Below are 17,639 nucleotides of genomic sequence, written 5' to 3'. Positions count from 1 at the left end.
GGTGAGGGGGACCAAACACTAGAAAGCTAACAAGACACTCTGGAACATTTTTCTCTTGTACTCCAAATTCCAAAGGACCCCAACCCACCATTGGAGCAACACTCTTAAAAACAAACAAAAACAAAAAAACATTTCTCAGGGCACCTGGGTGGCTCAGTTGATTAAGCATAGGTCATGATCTCAGGTCAGGATCTCACAGTTCGTGGGTTCAAGCCCTGCATCGGGCCCTGTGCTGACAGCTCAGAGCCTGGAGCCTGCTTCGGATCCTGTGTCTCCCTCTCTCTGCCTCTCGCCTGCTCGCACTCTGTCTCTCTCAAAAATAAATAAACATTTAAAAAAATTTTTTTAAACATTTCTCTTATACATTTGAGCATTGAGAAAATCATTCCTCAGATTTGGGTCTCCATCAGCAGGACAAATAGGAAGATTTTCAGTTGTGTGCATTTTCTGTACTTTGATCTTCTCTTGAGGTTTACTTCTGGACCTATTAGTGCATGTTGGCTTCTAGTATCTTATCTGGGAGTAGAGGAAAGATGACTTCCAGGTCATTCTGCTAGATTCTGAAGACCTGAATTAAGTGTATTCTTTTGATACTCTCTTTCACTAACTCTCAATAATAACCACCCCAACAACAGCTTCTAGCATTTATTGAGCACCGACTGTGCTGTGCCAAGAACATGACATATACTATCTCATTTAATCCTTGCAAAGAAAAGCCATTGCTCATAAAGGGAGCAGGGATATTACCATATGTCATATATTCTAGATCACAATTTTTAGACTTAACACCTCTGAAATCAAGGTACATTTGGTCATCCCACCCCACCATTTTTTTCACATTTTACAAACTTCTGGAATGAAGATGATTCTTAATATTTTTTAATATAATTTATTGTCAGATTTGCTTCCATACAACACCCAGTGCTCACCTCAACAAGTGCCCTCCTCAATGCCCATCACCCACTTTCACCTCTCCCCCACACCCCCCATCAACCCTCAGTTTGTTCTCTGTATTTAAGAGTCTCTTATGGTTTGCCTCCCTCCATCTGTTTGTAACTATTTTCTCCTCTTCCCTTCCCCCACGGTCTTCTGTTAAGTTTCTCAAGATCCACATAGATTTACCCTATGACCCAGCAACAGCACTGCTAGAAATTTACCCAAGGGATACAAGAGTGCTTAAGCATAGGGGCACATGTACCCCAATGTTTATAGCAGTGTTTCCAACAATAGCCAAATTATGGAAAGAGCCTAAATGTCCATCAACTGATGAATGGATCAAGAAGATATGGTTTACATATACAATGGAATACTACGTGGCAATGAGAAAGAATAAAATCCTGCCATTTGCAGCAATGTGGATGGAACTGGAGGGTATTATGCTAAGTGAAATAAATCAGTCAGAAAGATGAGTCTTAATATTGAGGTCTAGAATCTATGAAATTCTAGGGAATTGTCATTATTTTGCAGATTTTAAAAAATGGAGTTTCAGTGAGGTTGCCTGTTATGTGACCAAATTGAAATTGAATTCCATTTCTGACCAACTCTGAAACCTTTTCTAAAGAGTATTTATTTATTTTAAGAGAGAAAGCGCAGGGGAGAGGCAGAGAGAGAGGGAGACATAGAATCCGCAGCAGGCTCCAGGCTCTGAGCTGTTAGCACAGAGTCAGACTCAGGGCTCAAACTCACAAACCGTGAGATTATGACCTGGGCCAAAACCAAGAGGTGAATGTTCCACCGACTGAGTCACTTAGGCACCCCCCACTCCAAAACCTTTAAATACAGTTTCATGTTTCCATAAATTCAGATTTATCTGACTTTGACTTTTTCTTCCAAGTTTAAAATTTCACTCAGCTGTTACTCAGTTTTCCTGAATCTTTAGCCTTTATCCTATGTGCCCAACAAAAGGCTCAAACAACACCCTCACTCATGCACACACAGCCCAAGAAGATTAAAAGGGTCTTTGTAACATGATTAACGAGAGGCCATCTTGTGGCTACTGGGGCTTAGTTGCAGGGGCCAGTGGGGTCTGAAGCCCACCCTTATTCTCATTTCTATGTGCACCAGCCCAGGGTTACATCTGCCCTTAGGAAGGGATGATTTTTTTTCTGGTTTGCAGAAAGATACACTGTGGACTTGAAGCAGTCCTGTTAGGATTCAGTGTCCCACATGGGTTTCGACCATCATCTTCAATGGTTCGGAAAATAGAATAGCAGGATTGTATTTTCAGGCTCTATACAGTTCCAACTGAGTGGGTTTAGAGATGCTTCAAAAAACATGAGAGAATTCAAAGCATTAACTTAGATGAGGTTTATAGAAATGGGGGTCATGAAGCACTTATGCCTAAGTACCAAAACCAGCACTGATAAGGACTACAGAAAGCCCGATTTAGGGCAGGCATAGGATTTACCAGTGACCACAAAATAAAAACATGTTACCATAAAGTGAATAATACTCTATTTTCAAAGCTAAGAAATGCAGAAGCCAAGACTTTCACTCTGCCCAGCACTTCCATATACACACTGCCTTTTCTCTATAAGAAGAGGGATGGTTCAGAAAAAAGCCGCCAGAGTAATGATTTAAAAGTTACAGAGTAGATTTTTGGCTTTATTAAGCAATTCACCACATGTTTATTTTATATTTTTTGTGTGTGGCTAAAGGGATTTTTTAAAATTTATAATAGTTTATTGTCAAATTGGTTTCCATATAACACCCAGTGTTTCTCCCCACAAGTGCATATTTTTTTAAGTGTATTTATTTATTTTGAGAGAGACAGAGAGCTTGTGAGCAGGGGAAGGGCACAGGGAGAGGAAGAGAGAGAAATTCCTAAGCATGCTCCGCAGAACGTGGTGCAGGGCTCAAACTCAGGAACTGTGAGTTCATGACCTGAGCCAAAATCAAGAGTCAGATGCTTAACTAATGGAGCCACCCAGGCACCTCCATCACATGTTTATTTTAAATAACAAGCTCTGTGCATTCGAGTATTCGTGTGATTTTTTTTTAACACACTTATCAAAAAAATTCAACTAATCTGTGCTCAGTTTGTATTGGCCAGTATGTTTGGCTATAAGTGTAAAAGGAAATTTACTGTCTTATGTAACCCAGAAGTCAAAGGAGCACAGCTGGCTTCACATGCACCCTTCCCTCCCTCCGCCTCCTCCTCTTTGTCCTTCTTCTCCTCTACCTACCCCTCCTTCCATCTCTCAGTGCTGCTTGACTAAGTTCCCTGACAGCCTCACCCCATTTAGTGACAAGGTACCTCTGAAAGCTCTCAATTTACATGGTCTGTGGAATTCATAATCCCAGTAAATGGGATCTTTCCCCACAGAGCTGGCAAAAGTCCCTGAAGGGAGGATACTTAGCCTGGCTTAAGCCATGTGCCCATCTCTAAAACAATCCCTCGGTTCCAGGGGAAAGAAACACTTTGGCTGGGCCTAGGTGCTGTGCCCATTTCTCAGGCTGGGGCTTAACCCACCACCTGCACCACAGAAACTGAACCCGATTTGTAACAACTGAAGAGTTATCTTTCTCCAAAGGGAGAAATGCCTAGCACCCAACAACCATGTTCACTACAGACCTTTTCAGAAATTTGTCTGTGGTCTGAAACAGAAAGACATCTGTAAAGGAATGAATTGGAGGTCCTATGAGAAAAGATAACGGTGAAAGTAATTTATCCTACAAAAAAGGAAGCTGTGCATAGGCAATTCAAAAACTGGTTTAAATTTTCAGTGCTTCTGCTATAATGGAAGAAATGCACAATTATATGCTAAAAAATAATAGGTAGGGTAAGAACACTGAGATTGGGACACCCTCTCAAAACCCATGCAACTCTATAACTGTAGCGCTAACGCAACCAATTACAAGCCTAATAAAAATAATGATATAAATAGGAAGAAGTGTTAAATTCCTAACACGTATAGGGAAACACTCTCTAAAACATCAGATTTTGGGGGCGCCTGGGTAGCTCAGTCCGTTAAGTGTCTGACTTTGGCTCAGGTCATGATCTCACAGTTCTGAGTTTGAGGCTCTCTGCTGTCAGTCCTGAACCTGCTCTCTCTGCCCCTCCCCTGCTTGTGGGGGGGAAAATCAGTTGTCTTTTGTGTGTGTGTGTCCCAATTTGAGGCTTCATGATAGAAGAGTGCATAAGGAAGGGTTGAGGCACAGAATTATGGAAATGCGAATAACACGCTCAAGGATGGGAAAAGCCATACAATAAACCCCTTTCTTCTAGGAAAGAGCACGCGCCACACTGAACGGAGAGAAGGAATGTGGGGAGTAGGGGACTGTGTACAGTCCTGTGCTTCTCTCTACAGCCAACTGGGCTCAGTTCTGCCACTTGACTTTATATTTGGTGACTTTTTCTTGGTGGTACAAAACTTTAACTTACTAGAGAAAAAACTTGTGAGCAAATGAGGCTGGTCCATGACCCTGGTTTCTGCCAATGGAATGCAGTTGCGAGCGAACTGACTGTGTATGACATGATGTCATGCACAGGGACCAACAAACTGTAATTCGTCTTTAAAGAGACTCAAAAAGGAAAATACAGTTTTCAGTTGTATTGAAAATACTGCTAATCATGCACAAAAACGTGTGTCCGAAAGGTAATTAAATGGATAGGGACTCTAGGAATCTTTCAAAGCAGGATAGATAGGCATCTCTCTGAGATGACTCATGGCATCTAGAAACAAAAAGAGCAAAGCTGATTTCCCAAGGCCCCTTCTGTCACAATTTGGAACATTGAAACTCCAAGACATGCAGTTATCTGACTGACAGCCCATAGCCTGTATGTCTGATGGCTTCGCGGAATTGATTGAGTGCTTTGCTGTCATAGCATGGAGATCAAACAAACAAAAGTGATTTGAGCAAGTCAGAAGGCGGTGGAGTTTATTAAATGACAAGGGGTAACACTAATAATTGTCATGTATAAAGAAGGAAGCTGTGATTTGGTTGGACTCACAGCCAACAAAGATGGATAGCTGCTTCCCCAGAGTCCTGACAAGGTGGTCTTACCTTAGTAAATGAACCAAGGTCCAGGATCTGGCTCTCTCAGGTGGATTCAGGAAAGCCATGCCAATCAAACTCACTATAAACCAGAGAAGCCGTTTTTAAATTTATCATGGAGGATGTTCCTTTAGAGACACAAACTCTTTTTTTTTCTTTAAGTGTATGTATTTACTTTGAGAGAGAGAGAGAGAGAGAGAGTGGATGAGCAGAGGAGAGGCAGAGAGAGAGGGGAGAGAGAGAATCTCAAGCAGGCTCCCCATTGTCAGTGCAGAACTCAATGCAGAGCTGGATCTTACAAATGGGGAGAGCATGACCTAAGCTGAAATCAAGAGTTGGAAACTAACCAACTGAGCCACCCAGGCGCCCGTATAACAGGAACTCTTAAACTGCCTCCATCTGGGGCATCTTCTCTTAAGAAACAAAATAGACTCATTATTGGAAGGTCGGCAAATAGGCATCCTAAGCACAAAGAGAACCACAGGGAAGAAAAGAGCTTTGAGGGATAGGTTCCCGCAGCAGTGGCAAAGCCGCACAGGGTGACCCTTGCCCACAGGAGCAAATATCCCTGCAGCCATTGCAGTTGGTGTCCAGGCTGACCAGCCCCCTTTACATCACAGCCTTTTCTGCAGAAAAGATAAAATACCATTCATTAGGTTTCTACTTACTGTAATTATTTCCCATTCCTGCCTCTCAACAATAAAGCCCACATCACTTTAAATAGTGTCTTGGGTCCTAGAAACAATCACAGTTAATTTGGCTCTTTCAGTTTTCAGCGAGCTAGCTCAGGCTTAGGATGCAAGACTCTCGCCAGTATACAGTGATAATATCTGAGACCCTCCAAGCTGAAATGGGGGCCAGAGCCCGGACCCAGGGTGCCATCAGGAGCCATGGTTGTCCCCAAAGCCCAGGGCCCCTTTCCCCTGACCCCTTGAGGGCCTCTGGCCCTCTCTGGGCATGCCTGCTCTTGCAAGTTGCTTGCCCTGCCAACCACAGGACCCCCTTGCCCATGCCTTTGTTTTGCTCTGGCCCCAGCTGTACCTGAAAGCATCCTTTAACACCGTCCCCAAGGTTAATGAGAAAATTATTTGCTTGTTTCCTGGCCAAAAGTTATAAGAAAGAAAACTGGAGTGGCCCAATATCTTTTCTAGGCCTCCAGGACAGCAGCTGCTGGCCAGATTAAGAATGTGCTGTCTTTAGGTCAGAAACCTACCCCTGGTTCAGGCAGCCAGGGAGGAAAAGAGGTCTAGTGTTTCAGAAAATGTCCCCCTTGGGCAGCAATGTGACATGGGAGGTTTCTCCTTTAAAAGGAGGATGGGTAGAGCAGATATAGTGATTGAGATCGTGTATCCCCTTGGCTTTGTCTCACAGAGAGCTGTGTAAAGATTTTTGCTATTCCAACTCTTATAAAGTTACATCAATTCCTTTATTTCCAGGTTCTAAGGAAAGCAGCATGCCATGCTGCCTGTGTTTTACCAACAGTAACAGTGACTAATCTTTGTAAAGTGTGTTATAATATTTAGAGTTTTATTTTGTTATTTTTATATAGTCAAAGCCATTGATCTTTTCTTTATGACTCCCTTCATTGCTTTTGTACTTAGAAAGGGTCATTGGAAAAATGATAATGATGGGTTGTTCACTCCAGAGTATTTGTTTAAAGCTTTCTAAATTTTCTTATAGTTTTTTCTATTGTCTATTTTTCATACTCAACTCATTTAGGCTTTATTATGGAATATGGCATGAGCTGAGGCTCTAGGTTGAATCTTTTGCAAAGAACCAATTTTCCCAACACCTATTTGGTTTAATGAAATGCCTTAGCATAAAATTTCTTCCCTTCATAGGAGAGTCATTTCATATTTTTAGAAGGCAGCTAATGCATCTAATCTCATCATAACAGTGATGTACATCCTTGACATGATAATTTTCATACAAGTATTTCAGAAATAACTTTGCCAGCAGATACTATTACCTGGATATCAGAATAACCCTGCAGAAAAGTACCAACTTTTATGTAAACCAGGAAGATCTTGGATGGGGAGAAACAGATGCATATCTGTAAGTGGGTGGTCCCAGCAGGCTGAGGGCCCTCTACACACTGTGAAGGGAAGGGGGCGGTCTTGTCTTTCAACACAGCAGCTGGTTCACCTGACTGATTCGCCAGGGAAAGATAGATGGTACCGTGTTGTTTCACCTCTAAAGAGGAAATGCATGTTTCATTATTTTCAAAAGAGGAAGCCTTGTAGCTGGGGTAGAAGTGGGTAGGGGCTTTGTCAATGAGGCTGCACAGGGAAGATCTAGAAATAGTAGAGTTTGCTGTGTCTACTGTCAACCACCCCAAAAATGCTGATGAGTCCCCCACTGAAAACCAGCAATAGCTTTCAAAAGCAGAGGACACACAAGGGTGGGAACATCCTTCTCCTACAGTGGTCATTCTGTTCAGGGTGGAGACAGCCTGGGATTGCTGCTGGCTTCATGTAGTAACCCGACCCTGTGGCAAGCCCCAATCCCTAACAGTCTGACACAACTTACCTAATGGAGACCAACGATTGCATGTGCAGCTCCGCAGCAAGATGTGCCCATTAAAATACAGACCCACAGAGGAGCAGATCAGATACCATGCAGAGACATCCACCCATGCGCAGGGACTCAACATTCCCCTTCCATTGGGCAGATGTCTGTTGTTGGAAAACATTAAAAAGCACAATTCAGACTGCATCACTAATCAGGCATCTCGTGAACAAAAGCCCAACCCCGGCAGTCTGTGGGGAAAACAGGAACAGCAGGACTCTGGACTGCTGGATGAGCAAAGCTAAAAGGGCAGCCACAGGCAGGATGAGTGGGGGTACGACCAGGACTCCCGGAAGTTTGGTGTCAATGTTTGGACAGATTGGCATTGCCTGAAAGGATCAGGAGTAAACAGAAAAGCTCAAGGTTGGCTACTGTGTGTTCAAGCACAGACTGTGGGCCAGCAAGAGTCAAAGAGGTAGAGTCCACACCATAATAATAATAATAATAATAATAATAACAACAACAACAACTTAACTTTGGTAGATATACTGTAATTGTCCTGTTAATATAGATAAGAAGCCAAGGCCTGGGGAAGTTACTAAACATGCTCAACAGTGCACTAGCAAGGTTTAGAGCTTGGGCTGGAACCAGTTTCTGTTGCACTCCAAGGTCAATGCCCTTGGATGGTAGGAGAATTCACAACTCAACAAGTAGGTATTAGGACCCTGTTTTGTAAGTGCCTGGGAAGGTCACTTGTCCTCTCTGAGTCCAAGTTGATGATAAAAAGAAGGAAAAGGAGCCAGTGAAGGAAGCCTTTACCCCTGCCTTTACTTCCAGCAGTGTAATAAAGGTAGGAGGCCAAGAGGTTGGCAGGAGATGGAGAAGAGCTAAGTTAGCCAAGAGAGGACAGGCCTACCTTCCTAGGCTCTCTTCCCTTATCTGGAGATTAGAAAGTTGTAAGTTTGGGGCACCTGGGTGGCTCAGTCAGCTAAGTGTCTGACTCTTGGTTTTGGCTCACATCATGATCTCACAGTTTCTTGAGTTTAAGCCTCATGTCGGTCAGGCTCTGCACTGGCAACTAAGGAAGGAAGGAAGCAAGGTATTTTGGATACTTAATTTCTTCCTCTTTTTAACTGCACATGTGATTTCTTCCTCTCTTTACCTGCACACATGATTCCTGGGTGCAGTTTCATTATAGAATTTCAAACACTACATTATTTAAATATACATATCAGAATGTAAGAGCCCTCTTAATTTCTTCTCCCCAGTACCAATATCGCTCCCTTCCCAGAGAGGAGTAACCACCTTCAACAATTTGATGCATGTTCTTCCCCTACTTCTGTGCATTTTTAGATAGATGGATGAGATAGAGATAGATAGATAGATAGATAGATAGATAGATAGATACATACATACATACATACATACATACATACATACACAGCCAGCCAGCAGATACCCTGCTTATTGCATAAATGAGACCATGATGTACATGTTATTCTGAACCTTGCTTTTCTCATGTCACAGTGAGTATGGAGCTACTGTTCACCACTGTTGATGGGCATTTTGAAATATGAATAAACCATGATCTATTTAACCACTTTCCTATAACAGCCATTTCATTTTTTTCCCATTTTTCCCTACCACAAGCAGTGCATGCATTTTGTGTACAAATGTGAGTGTTTCTTTGAGTTAGATGCCTAGAAGTAGAATTGGGAGAAACAACAGTAGATGAGTATATTTAATTTTAATGAGTACTCCCCTGTTGCCTTCCCAAAAGGGTTCCATTAGTTTGTATTCCCATTAGTGTGTGACAGCACCCAGTCCCCTGCACCCTTGCTTATTCCATGATAATATCCGTCATTTTAGGTTTTGCCAGTTGGAGAGCAAAAAAATGCTATTTCATTATCGCCTTAATTTGCATTTCCCTGACAGCTGGTGAGATTGAACGCTTTTTCATGTGTCTCGCATCTTTTGCCCATTGGTTGGTTTGAATTGCTCTTTGATTTGTAGGAGTTCTTTGTGTCCTCTGGATATTGGGCCTTTGTCTATTCAGTACATAGCAGATGTTTTCTTCCAGTCGCCACTTGGTTTTCGTTTTCTCTTAAGATTTTTGGAAGAAGAACTTTAGGACAGTTGCTTTTCTCTAATTTTAAAAAATTGCCTTGGATAAGACTGGTTTGTCTGCTCTTCCTTTTTGGAAGTTGTCCCTAAGTGGGAGTTACCCACCGTGCTTCACCATAGCACTCACCCCACAGAAAATATCCAGGGTAACCATGGTCGCACAGCACAGCCCTCACCAAAACGTATATGGGCCAAAACTGGGTATGATAATTTCAGATCATTTGTCTTGCCGCCGCTGGCCACTACATGAGTACATGACTCCTGCTTACAGATGGTTAAATCTTTCGCCAGACCACAAGTCTGGTGATTTTACTGCTGAAGACATAAGCTTTGTAATGAGGCAAAGACTGATTTTATTAATTTAATCTTTATTGAAGACATCTTTAATGATGTCTGAATATTTTTAAAATTGAATTGTATTTTGCAAACTAACTTATAAACACATGTTGAAACGATGCTGAAGTCCAGAAAACCTCCTAATAAATAATTGGAATGTAGCAGTACCTAGCAACTCATTAGCAAATATTAGGCTCATTGGGTACTCCCTTCTGTTGGAAGACAAAAGCACATAGTTAAGGAATGACTACAGAAACGGGTAACATACCAAGCAAACTTAACAGACAAGGGACATCAAAGACATGAAGTTTATTAATTGCTTGTACCAATAACCTAAAGCAAGGTCAGGTCTATGTTTGAAAGTTACGAAATGATATATTCCTGCAGACGTAAATACACCCTTGTAGAAAGGGGAAAACATGTCATGAAGAGGAAGGGTTTAGCTTTACTTCACCCCCAGTGAGATAACTAGAACAAAACCTTTATAAGGCCCCATGAGGGAGGCAATGTCATATGTAAAAAGGGATGCAACACCCAGGAGGCCATATACCATTTCCACAGGGGGCCAGGCTAAATTGGAGAGGCCTTTGGCCTAACAGCCACTAATCAGTGTGTGATGGGGACTGCCCAGGCAAGCTGTCATCAACAGGACAGTAATGGCAATATCTTTCTGCTTTTGTAACTTGGAGGGAAGAGGATGGGTTGCAGCAGAGGGAGGAGTTCAGAGTCAGAGTTGAGTCAAACTGCTGCCAAAGCCGCAAAGCTGTTCAAATGCTAAAGAACAATCCACAGACCCTGATTCTAAAGAAATTCACTGGGGGAAGGTTTGGTGGTACGAGAAAGAGCAGATTTGGCAGTCATCTACCAATAGGAAGTTGGCCACCTTTATATTAGAATTCCAGGCAATAAGTAGTAAAGATTCATACTCCTAAACCACAGTTCCAGCCTATTTCTCTCCTCCTCACTCCCACTCATAAACCTCTGAGGCCTACCCATTGCCAAACCAAAACAGTTCATGCCCCTTAATCTAACATTCAGAATTCTTTCTCCATATTGATATAATTTTATTAACATTCATTGATTTCTGCCAGGGATTGGGTTGCTTGTCTTACAAAAAAAAAAAAATAGATAAAAATAATCATGTACCATTTCTCTGTATCCTACTTTTTCCTGCATCTTGACTTTCATATATGGCTATACTTTATTCCTTTTAATGGCTGCATAATATTCTACAGAATGGCTGTAGCTTAATATATTCCATTATTTCCCAGTTGACAGGTATTTCTTTATTTCCATTTTTCTGCCACACAAAGTATGCCGCACAAAATATCCTTATATATTGGGTCTTTTACTTCTCTGGAAACTTCCTGTAAGGGACCAGATAGTAAATATTTTAGGCTTTGTGGGCTTCACATGGTCTTTGCTGCTGCTGCTGCTGCTGCTGCTGCTGCTTCACAATCCTATAAAAATTTAAAAACTATTCTTAGCTCTTAGTCCAAAGCCATACAAAAACAGACTTCAGGACAGATTGACCTGCCAGCCCCAGTTTGCCAGTCCCTGGAATAAGAGTCCAAAGAGGAGGATTTCTTCCTAGGTATATTATATTCTTTGTTGCTTTTGTGAATGGAATATTCTTCTATTTCCTGGGGTAGAAACATCTATTTTTTAAAAATATTTTCCTATACCTAGTCACCTTACCAGTTTTTTATTTTAATTTTAATGGGCTTTTCCTTGCATGGTTTCTTGAGTCTTCCAGAAATGCAGTCATATTCATCACAAAAGAAAAATTGTTTTCCAATATTTATTCTTCGTATTTCACTTTCTTGTCTTGTATTCAGCAGAGCCTGAGTCACTATTAGCTAGCAGTAACAGCCTCTCTGATCATGTTCCTATGTTTAATGAAAATGGCTTAAGATTACATAATTTAGAATGACAAAGACATCAGTGACTATAGTAAGTATTGTGTACATCACCCAGTGTAGGCTTTCAGAATTTCGGTAATGTGAATTTGATGTGAGACAGATCTATAGTGCTCCAGATGCAGGAGAGGTAATGGAGAGATTCTCTGTTGGAGAATTGGCCTAGTGGGTAGGTCCAAGGATCATGTTGGCACAAATGTCTGAGGAATGATAGAGAATTAAGTACAATATTGGGGCGCCTGGGTGGCTCAGTCAGTTAAGTGTCCGACTTTGGCTCAGGCCATGATCTCACAGTTGGTGGGTTCAAGCCCCACATTGGGTTCTATGCTGACAGCTCAGAGCCTGGAGCCTGTTTCAGATTCTGTGTCTCCCTCTCTCTCTGCCCCTCCCCCATTCATGCTCTGTCTCTCTCTGTCCAAAAATAAATAAACTATTAAAAAATTTAAGAATTAAGTACAATATAAATAGAATTGGCTAATGAACAGGGTGAAGGAGGAAGATAGAATCTGCCCATATGATGAGAAAGGGAAATGAAGCAAATGTTTTAGCTGAGTCTTTTCAGACCTAACTGTTCAACTGGCCAGTTAGATGAACAGTTGCCTAGAATAAAAACATTGTGTAAGTTTCCAGTTCTGGGGAAGGCAGAGTAACCACACTCTGTCCTGTCTTTCCCACTGGAAGCAACTGTAAACCATGGACAGAATGCTTGGAGTAGCTAGCTAAGAACTCTGAAAAATAAGTAGTAGAAAGAAACTTAGGGAAAGAGAGCAGAATCCAAAGTACCATCAAGCTGTCACCCCCAGAAAATCCTCTGGTAGCAGTAACAGCAAAAGCAGACAAACAGAAGCCTAAAACTCTGATGGAGAGAGACTCCTTTGCTTTGACCACAAGAACTATGGTACCAAAAAATGAAAAGACTCCCCATTGCTTTTTCCTTTCTCCATCCTCCCACCACTTGGTCCCAAGTGTAGACATAGTCATGAGAATTGCATTACAGAATTGACAAGTCCAGGAGTGGGCCTCAGGGAGTGTACTATGTCAGGCAGATCCCAAAGAAGAAGGAGTTGAAGACGGTGATTCCATAAAGTTGTTTGCATAAGCTCCTTACCTTCAAGTTGACAGTACATGAATCCAAAGAGCATGCCAAAGGCTCTGCCAATCCTGCTATATGGTAGACCAACACCCGGGCCCTGTCCTGTCTACTGAGTGGCAACCACATGGGCCAAATGGACCTTCAAAAACCATTGACACTGGAACTACAGCCCAAAGAAGACTATTGGAATTGGTGACCTGACCCTAACAAGTCTGATTATCTGCTAAAACAAATAAACAACAAAAAATTAGTAGTCTTCTTAGAATTTACACAAGACCCTGAAAATGTTCAGGCTATGATTGAATATTCCTTGGCATAAGAAGAACCAAAAAAATTTCAACTCAAAGGGGAGACCAACCCTAACTTAACACTGTTGGAATTAAAAGTCAAAAACTTTAAGCCGCTCCTAAAACCATACTTCAAGAATTAAGGAAGACACCATGGACACAAATTGAAAGAAAGTCTTGGTAAAAATATAGAAAACATAAAAAGAACCAAATGGAAATTCTAGGGCTGAAAAATAGAATAGCCAATGGACTCAGGAGAAGAATGGGGGAGACGGAGGAGTTAGTGAACTTAAAGGGAGAAAAATAGAAATTATCTAATCTGAACAACAGAGAGAAGACAAATATTGTCAGAAAAATCAACACATCAGTCGACTGTGATAGGAGAGTAGAATTGATCCAGTAGGTGGTTAAGTCCTGAAGACACTGGCGATGTGTTACGGATTGAGTGGGATTTGAAGAAGCCGAGCAGGATGTTTAGGGGGTTTAATATTAAGGGAAAGAAGAAAACTGGTTCAGCACTTTGAAGGGAAGGAGAATCAAAGAAATAATTGGTGACAGAGAGGTTTTGCCTGTGTAGCTCAAGTTTTCCCACACCACAGCAGCCTGAAATGATATGACTCACATTTGGCTTTTACCCTTACTTCTTATTCCGGAGTCCCCAGAATGCTGAGAGTATTCCCTTCATTAATTTTAAGGGCCCATAGAAAGCATTTCATGTTTGCACATCAAAAAATCCTCCCCACCCATATCATGGCAGCTGTTTCCTCTTCTCCTGCTCTGGTCTCTTTGGTGCCATCTGCTGCCCAGGTCAAGTGAGAATGCCTTACCTTTATCCTCTGGACTTCATGTTCGCAAGGCCAATGCAGATGTCTCCATTGTTTCTTTTTTTTTTTAATAGTTTATTTTCAAATTGGTTTCCATATAACACCCAGTGCTTCGCCCCACAAGTGCCCCCCACCATGTCCATCACCCCCTTCTCTCCCTCCCCCTCCCCCTTCAGTCCATGCTTCATCTTCAGTATTCAATAGTCTCATGATTTGTGTCCCTCACTCTCCCCAGCTCTCTTTCTCCCTTCCTCTTCCTATGGTCATTGTTTCTTGAAGCTACTATCTCCTACTTCTGGTGTGGCCTCTGTGTACTACGAAAGGGCAGGTTCTGGTGCCACTGCCTCCATTTTTACATCCTGGGGGCCCCCAAATTTTAATGGAACCCCTATTGTTTAACATTTTTAGCAATAAAAAAACACAGAAAAGACATGCTTGCCAAAAATGCAGATTCATACCATACTCTTAATCTTGCAAACATTTATTGAATGCAAAACACTAGACACTGTGCCAAATGATGTGGACAAAAGATGAATTGCAAATAAAATGTGTTGGAAGACTATCCAAATTAAAAGAACTAAACAATGGTTAAAACAAACAAAATTAACTGTGATAGGAATAAATGTAAAGTTCTGCTCTTAGTACTAAGAAGTCAAAGTCACGGGGCATCTGGATGGCTCAGTCAGTTAAGCACCCAACTTCAGCCTTGGTCATGATCTCACAATTCATGAGTTTGAGCCCCATGTTGGGCTCTGTGCTGACAGCTCAGAGCCTAGAGCCTGCTTCAGATTCTGTGTCTCCCTCTCTCTTTGGCCCTCCTCTGCTCATGCTCTGTCTCTCTTTGTCTCTCAAAAATAAATAAATTATTTTTTTTAATGTTTAAAAAAAGAAGTCAAAGTTATAAGTTATCTGGATTGGAAAGGAAGAAGCAAAACTATCTTTATTCATAGATAAAATGATCTTACATATAGAAAATTTTAAGACATTCACACACAAAAAAACCATTAGAACTAATAGAGTTCGTCAAGGCTGCAGGGTACATACAAGGTTATGTACAAAATTCAAATTGTACTTCTATAGACTTTGCAATGGACAACTGAAAAAAATAAGAAGCTAATGCATCAACCAGAATAAAATGCTTAGGAATAAATTTAACCAAAAAAGCATAAGACTTATACTCTGAAGACTATAAAACATTGTTGAAAGAAATTAAAGATTTAAATAAATGAAAGGTAGCCTGTGTTTATGAATCAGAAAACTTAGTACTGTCAAGATGTTAATACTTACCAGGCTGATCTTCAGAAGCAACACAATCTCTATCAGAATCCCAGCTGGCTTCTTTGGAGAAATGACAAGCTCACCTTAAAATTCAAAGGGAATGCAAGGGATGAAGTAAGCCAAAACAGTCTTTAAAAAGAAAGACAAAGTTGGAGAACTCACATTTCCCAATTTCAACACTTCCTATAATGCAACAGTAATCAAGGCAGTGTGGTACTGCCATAAAGACAGACATATAGACCAATGGAATAGAATTGAAAGTTCAGAAATAAACCCATGTAACTATGATTAATTGGTTTTCAACAAGGATGTTGAGACCATTAAATGGCAGGGAGGTGGGGAGTGGAGAGTAGTCTTTTCAACAAATGGCACCGGCTCAGGTGGATTTCAAAGAATGAAGAACTCGACCCCATACCATGTGGAAAAATTAGCTCATAATGGATCAAACAGCTAAAATTACAAAATACTTAAAACAAAAAAATAGGAATAAATCTCTATGACTTTGGATTTGGCAATGGTTTTGGGGAAGTGACACAAAGAACATAGGCAGAAAAAGAGAAACTAGATAAACTGGACTTCACCAGCATTCAAAACTTTTGTACTTGAAAGGATACAATCAAGAAAATGAAAAGACAATGTTTGAAATAGGAGAAAATATTGTAAGGGTATGTTATCCAAAATTGAAAAGGAATACTTTAGTCAACAATAAAAAGTCAAATAACTGGGCAATGGATCTGAATAGACATTTCTCCAAAGAAGATCCACAAATGACCAATGGGTAAGTAAGAAGATACTCAACATCGTTAGTCATCAGAAAAAAAGCAAATCAAAACCACAATGAGGGGGCGCCTGGGTGGCTCAGTTGGTTAAGCGTCTGGCTTCGGCTCAGGTCATGATCTCACGGTTTGTGGGTTCGAGCCCCGCATTGGACTCTGTGCTGACAGCTAGCCTGTAGCCTGGAGCCTGCTTCGGATTCTGTGTCTTCCTCTCTCTCTGACCCTCCCTGCTCACGCTGTCTCTCTCTGTCTCTCAAAAATAAGTAAAAAAAAAAAAAAACATTTAAAAATTAAAAAAAAAAACCCCACAGTGAGTTACCATATCACATCCCCTACAACAGCTTTTCTTCAAAAAGTCAAGTACTGGAGAGGATGTAGAGGAATTGGAACACTGGTACATTGCCAGAGAGATGTAAAATGGAACAGAAAATGGCAAAAGTGGAAAGAAATATCAGCAGTATCAGGAGAAACAGCTCCCTGTGTAGAAGGGCCAGCGATCTCAATTGGCTGCTAGCTTTATGTGAATCAGCAGCATTATGAGATGGCTGCCAGCAAAGTCAATGTGAGCCTGGGCACATGAAGAGAGGGAGCGTCCAATAGTGACATTCTCATGCATTGAAATACCTTGGTTGGATTGCCTCTGACCTGGCAGGTTCATTCTGGACACTCCATTCTTGAAGGTTGTTAATGAGCATGCCCACAAGTGGGAGCTCATGGAGATAAGTGGCAAACCTGCCTTCCTAGATCTTACAGTATGGAAGGCAGAAAGACTTAATAAAGTAATGATAAAAGAGGGTGGCGACAATTACAGAGGAAGGAAGTCTAAAGAGAGCAGTTAGTATGGAAAAAAAAAAAAACAAGGAGAAATATGCTGTCCTAAAATATGTGGAGGAATAATAAATGAAAAGGGTAAGAGTTACCCTATGTCTATTCAGTTTGAAAAACGTGTAGCGTGTACCACATAGAAGGCAGCCTTCCATAAGCATAGTCCTGGGGAAAATCCATGAACAAGGGGTTCTCTGATCAGAAAGCCTGAGAGATGCTAAATAGTCTACCTTTGCCTTAAAAGAGCCATAGTGTGCATTAGTTTACTCAAGGTCTCTCTGGGAGATCTGCCATATAACTATTGTGTTTAACCCATCATTTTTCAGGCTTGTTGATCACTGCACTGTCCCACCCCTTGTATATGCATAAAGCCTTCAGCACAGCAGAGATTCACTGCTTCTTGCAGTTGATAAGGTTTCTACATGCCCCTTGAACTAGTTAAGTATTAATTCTAAGTATACTCTGAAAAGTGAAGTGTATATAGTGTAATCCCTAAGCAGTCACTTAAAAAACTATACAAAGAAATATAATTAAAAATTGAATTAATGAATTAGGATGAAATTCTAAAAACACTCAAATAAATTTTAAAAAATGGGAAAAGGAAAAGACAATGAATAACAGAGAGAACAAACATAAAACAAATCATAAGACAATGGTATACCGAAATATAA

General features: G+C 41.1%; 1 protein-coding gene across 3 annotated transcripts in view; it reads left to right on the top strand.

Moving 5' to 3' along the window:
* Positions 1 to 17,639, top strand: part of KIF6 (kinesin family member 6) — a 382,012-nt gene that overhangs the window by 300,444 nt on the left and 63,929 nt on the right. The window lies entirely within an intron of this gene.

The sequence above is a fragment of the Suricata suricatta genome, chromosome 7 (assembly GCF_006229205.1).
Source record: "Suricata suricatta isolate VVHF042 chromosome 7, meerkat_22Aug2017_6uvM2_HiC, whole genome shotgun sequence".
Lineage (NCBI taxonomy): Eukaryota > Metazoa > Chordata > Mammalia > Carnivora > Herpestidae > Suricata > Suricata suricatta.
The sequence above is the reverse complement of the archived record's forward strand: the minus strand, read 5'-3'. Positions and strand labels throughout refer to the sequence as shown.